The 6,000-nt window shown below is 39.7% G+C and overlaps 1 long non-coding RNA gene across 1 annotated transcript in view; it reads left to right on the top strand.

Annotated features, from left to right (window-relative positions):
* Nucleotides 1-855: 855 nt before the first annotated feature.
* LOC308474320 overlaps nt 856-6,000 on the top strand; it is a 43,482-nt gene continuing 38,337 nt past the window's right edge. Inside the window, exons 1-2 of the long non-coding RNA XR_013984655.1 lie at nt 856-1,063; nt 1,789-1,865. This is a non-coding gene — a long non-coding RNA (uncharacterized lncRNA). The remainder of the gene's footprint in view (nt 1,064-1,788; nt 1,866-6,000) is intronic.

Genomic DNA, 6,000 nt, shown 5'->3' with positions numbered 1-6,000 from the left:
AACGTTGCCATGCAGATTTTGTTCTATGCATTTAAGTGTAATGCTTAGTTCCATCCATAGAAGGCAATGATAAAAGTCTACTGCTTATTCAGCAGGCTTTAATATGTGGTTGGCCGAGGAAAATGAATTCACATCAATGCATTTGGAGTACAGTGTACATACACTGTTTCTTTGTTTGTGGTTTGTTTTGGTTTTGGGGAAAAGTTGTTTCTAATTGACCTAAATACTATTCATTTTCAAGCATTTTTAATTTTTGGCACAGGATATTAAAATTTTAATGCGGGGCACTGTAGAAATAGGTTCAAGCAGCACATGATCTAGTGGCGTGCATCAGAGTCATGAAACAGGCAGCTGTCTTGCTAGGATTGCTTCCTCCTCCTAAAAACCACAACCCAAAGTCTTATGATTCCTAGAAAACAAGAGGGGGAGAAGGGGAAATTCCGGACTTCTAAAGAACAGAACCACTAGACTTTTTTTTTTGTAGGAGGCCATACTGTAACAATTCCTCATTCTCTTGTTTTGTATATAACCAGTTTCAAGGCAATACAAAGTATAGGCATGCATGATCCATCCATCCCAAGCGAAGTACACTGTATTTTTCGCTCTATAAGACGCACCAGACCACAAGACGCACCTAGTTTTTTGGAGGAGGAAAACAAGAAAAAAAATATTCTGAATCTCAGAAGCCAGAACAGCAAGAGGGATCACTGTGCAGTGAAAGCAGCAATCCCTCTTGTTGTTCTGGCTTCTGTGATAGCCGCGCAGCCTGCATTTGCTCCATAAGATGCACACACATTTCCCCTTACTTTTTAGGAGGGGAAAAGTGAGTCTTATAGAGCAAAAAATACGGTAATTTTCAACCAAATTTATTTAGGTGGCAGAGCTATGCTCATGCTTAGTTCTTTCCTCATTGAAGTAAATGGTGCCCACTCTGCATTTGAAGTCACAATGTTAAGTGAAGCAGGAAAAGGCTTCTTCCTCTGTGATGGTACAATAGCAATGGAACGTCCTCCCAAGGGATGCCTTTGTTCATTTCTTGATGACCTTCAGGTGCCTGGCCAAGGTAATCTTTTTCCAGCAAGATGTTGGGATAGATTCTTGACTGCACATTGATTTGATTTTTTTTACTGTTTTCTTTTCTTTTATTGCTACTGGATTTTATTGCTTTTAGACACCATTTTAATTTTAATTTTTTTAACATTGTATTTCTAAGTCAGTTTCAAACAACAAACTGCTCTCTCTTCCTATAAGCATTTTGGTACATTTGGTACATTTTCTTAAAAATAACCTCTTTTAATAAATGAGTGGCTCTGCTAAAAATGGTGTCATGATGACTGTATCAGTGTTCCTCTGTTTGAATGAACACTGAAGCTTTCATTAAACAGGATTCCAATGGAATTGCATACTATGAGGCTTTTCACCCTGAGAACTTGCCCATAAGTCAAGATAGAAAGCTGAACTGCAATAATGCCCAAATGATTAAAAATGACGTGTCCCCATTTTTGAAAGCATTAGTCTTAATATATTTCTTAAGAACTGCAGTTTACATCATTTTTGTTACCACGGGATGGAAATTCCCTTTCTGAAGTCTTGGGAACACTGCTCTTTTTTGGCATATTATTTGCCAGCTGCCCTAAAAGAAAAAAGAAATGAAACAGAAATTAGTTGCTGAAAGTCTGCAGGGCAAAATCTCCTGTTTACCAGTAAAATGCCTATTTACCAGTAAAAGTGAACTAATTCACAAAACCAATTTAACTTTGATCCCAAATTTTACCCCTCATTTCTTAGAATCAGGCATTCAAACATGGTACAGAAAATTATGGAGGGAAGCCTTTCAAGACTCAGTGATGGTGACATAAATCAAGGTGAGTTATGTAAAGAATACAATTGTTTGTTTTAAACTGATTTAATATTGTATTTTTAAATTGCTGGTAAGAACACCACCACCACAATGTGTCATACAGATTTATTCAGCAAGATTTATATACCATTTAACAAAACAATATCTAAGGAGTTTACATAATAGTGCAAAACAGTTGTTCAAAATGATGATAAAAGGGCAGACAATCAAATTATCAAAATATAGATGAAATCAACTGTTTGGAAAATATGAACAAACTTGCATTCAAGTCTGGGTTGGTTTGTTTCAGGAGGTGTTGAAAACAATAGACTGAAGACAGCTGCTTACATAGCCTTTTTAAAGCACAATTATGTGCTAATATTTTATAGCAATAAGTTACGATCCCTATGAAGGGAGCAGAGGGGCCAGGCTCACTGCCCTCATCCCCACAGACATATCCCTGATGGTTCTGCTCCCCCCCCCCCCGCACCTGCTGCACTATCCACATGCCTGGTGAGGAAAGGTCTGAAGCTCACTGCCTGGTTTAGAGTTCTGCACACAAGTGGAGAAGGCACCTTGCTTCAGATCTCCCACTCAGCTGCGGCACACAGATGCAGGTGGGCTGCAATCAGCATGGCCCCACTTTTCTCCTCACAAAATTCACAATGCAAGAGGTTTGAATGCCTGAATAGGCCCATAGACTTCCTTAATTTCATCTTTTATCAAGTGGTGCCATTTTTGTTGTTTAGTCGTGTCCGACTCTTCATGACCCCATGGACCAGAGCACGCCAGGCACTCCTGTTTTCCACTGCCTCCCACAATTTGGTCAAACTCATGCTGGTAGCTTCGAGAACACTATCCAACCATCTCGTCCTCTGTCGTCCCCTTCTCCTTGTGCCCTCCATCTTTCCCAGCATCAATCTTTCCCAACATCAGGGTCTTTTCCAGGGAGTCTTCTCTTCTCATGAGGTGGCCAAAGTATTGGAGCCTCAGCTTCACAATCTGTCCTTCCAGTGAGCACTCAGGGCTGATTTCCTTAAGAATGGATAGGTTTGATCTTCTTGCAGTCCATGGGACTCTCAAGAGTCTCCTCCAGCACCATAATTCAAAAGCATCAATTCTTCGGTGATCAGCCTTCTTTATGGTCCAGCTCTCACTTCCATACATCACTACTGGTAAAAGCATAGCTTTAACTATACGGACCTTTGTTGGCAAGGTGATGTCTCTGCTTTTTAAGATGCTGTCTAGGTTTGTCATTGCTTTTCTCCCAAGAAGCAGGCATCTTTTAATTTTGTGGCTGCTGTCACCATCTGTAGTGATCATACAGGCACCAAAATATGGCCTACCATATTTTGAAGTACAGTGGTACCTCGGGTTAAGTACTTAATTCGTTCTGGAGGTACGTTCTTAACCTGAAACTGTTCTTAACCTGAAGCACCACTTTAGCTAATGGGGCCTCCTGCTGCCACTGCGCGGCCGCTGCACAGCCGCTGCACGATTTCTGTTCTCATCCTGATGCAAAGTTCTTAACCCGAGGTACTATTTCTGGGTTAGCGGAGTCTGTAACCTGAAGCGTATGTAACCTGAAGCATATGTAACCCAAGGTATCACTATAATTTCAATAATTGCTGTTGCCATCTAAAGAGGGCCTCCCATAAGACCATTGAAGGTCTAATTGCCATATTTTGAAGAGCAAAACAGAGGACAATTTGCTGACTTCTACTTTTAACTAGGGATCACTAAGACAACTCTCATTTTACATACCCATGAAAAAGAGGACATGTCCTGGAAAAAGAGGACATATGGCAACCCAGGTTGTGCTACTATTATTATTATTTAAACACTAGGTGCATTCGGGGCAAGGGAGCAATTATCATTGGCACCATGATGTGTGAGGAGATGAGGTTTAACCCTTCCCACACCAGACGTGATCTCAAGTAAAATCACCTGCTTCCACACATAGCAATTAATAAGGGGGTGGGGAACCTCTCGTTGGTGCCAATTGGATATTTTTTGGTAATGTGAATTGCTGTGTTTCTGTCGTGTCTCTTCTCTTCTGCACAGGGTAAAAAAGTATCATAATTTAAGCACAAGTGAAAATTTATAGACTGCTATCTCCTTAAAAGCCGTATTTTAAAGTTAGATTGTGCGAATTCAAAATGTTTGCTTTCTTTTCTGGTGGCTTTCCCAAACAATCTGTCTGAAGTGGCTTTACTGCACTCCATCCATTTATGCTAATTTTCCAAAAGGCAAATAATATGATATCCAGTCTCTCTAATGAGCCAAGACTGGCTGTGTTCTATATACCTGCTGCACTTCTATATCCCCTGTTTTTAAAAGCTAGACATTGTAGGCTCCAGCACACAAATGAAGTATGACACTAGGGTTCATTAAAGAAGAAGTTTTCCTGTGACCTGTTTCAAAGTTGCCAAGACTTCACCTTTCCTTATTACCTCAGTGACCAAGCACCTCAGTTTAGATCTGACAAAATAAGCCAGAAAGGGCAAGGATTGAGAATGCATGTGGTGGGCCACACATCTCCAGAAATCTTGCCCATACAGTATCCTCAAGCTGCACATATTTATATATAAAAAATATGCCAACACAATCCTACTGTCTTACTAAATGTTGCAATGTACATCATGAGCTGCTAACTATGCTCATGTATTTAACAGTGTGATAACTAGCAAATTATTTTTCTCTTTCTATCAAGCACAAACAAGCATGTGGTACAGCAGAAGCTTTGGAAGTTCTAATATTGATATAATTCATTCTGTCAATAAAAACACATTTCTAGTTTTTCACAAGCATATAAACAACATATTTTGTGCTTTCATAGTAGCAAATTCATTCTAATTATTTATTAGCTTTACTACCCATATTTTCAAGATTGTTGACAATTCTGACATGAAATGAGACCAAACACCGCTATACATTGTGTTTCCCTAAGCAATGTATAGAATCTATACTGGTAAACATGAAAACAGTCCAATGTGCAAAACTGGGTATATTCCATTTTCACTGGGTTTTGGGAGCTTCAAATTCAGAAACTGGAGAATTATAATGATATTTTAAATCATATTTGTAGCCTTGGCCACTTAAACATATATCAATTTGCTTGTGTGAATTTACAGAGCAAAACAACTCTAGACATCCATTGTACAATTGGGATTTTACTATTAATTGAACTGCTCAATTATCCATTTGTTATAACAACAACACACTTTACATTTGAAAAGACAAACTATAGAAGAAAGCATAAACAAAAAAGTTAAAGTTATTAATATTATTTGTCATGCAAAGATATGCTAATGACAACAATGAGTGCTAGAAGTTTGCAGCCAGATTGGTTATGTAGTTGGTAATTCAAATTAATTTGTGAAGTCCAGTCACCTTTATTGCTCTGGCTTAATCTTTTTGGCTTGCTGTGCAGCAGTTGGCAGGATTCTGCAGTCAGACTCTGTTCTAACCCTTCCTTACCTGTTGCCTCCTTTTCTGCCAAGCACGCAATAGTTTCTGTCTTCAGGTTCTATGCATTGCTTTTGCTCATCCTTACTCTACACTTTTCCGGCCATGATTGTTACCTCATGTTCCTGTTTTTCAAATTACTGATGATTTTGGCCCACTCACTTTAGCCACACTTTGTTCTGAGCAACTTCTCCACCACCTCTCTTTTCCCTCAACATCTTTTCAGTCACCTCAAAATCTTTTAAAACTCACTTTCAAAAGTTTTGTAAGGAGGCAACATGCCCATGACTTTGCAGGACTTCTGCCTGGCATTCCCCAGCATGTGTCCCACTCAGATCTGCTCTGGAGGTTTCCCCAACTCTCTGGAGCATATTTTAGTGGGTGCTATAGGCAGTGCTTTTTTCCCTAAAAACAATGTTTTGGGGTACTCTTATTTTCCTACTCGTATCGAAATACTGCCCCTCAATGAGGCCAAACTTAGATTCACAAAATGTTTAGGGGTATGCGTACACCTGCGAACCCTCAGGAAAAAAAGTACTGACTGTAGGGGTGTGTGGAGAGAGAGGGAGGATAAGTCTTACTGCATCTCATTGACTACTGTGAGAATAGGGTGCTAGACGAGATGGGCCACTGATTGTGCAGGCTCTTCTTAGGAGCTCATGTTGTGCAGTTGGAAGCCTGCAGTAAAATCT

The sequence above is a fragment of the Podarcis pityusensis genome (assembly GCF_964106645.2).
Source record: "Podarcis pityusensis genome assembly, chromosome: 3".
In the NCBI taxonomy this organism is placed as follows: Eukaryota; Metazoa; Chordata; class Lepidosauria; order Squamata; family Lacertidae; genus Podarcis; species Podarcis pityusensis.
Note: the sequence above shows the minus strand (reverse complement) of the source record. Positions and strands in the feature narration are given on the sequence as shown.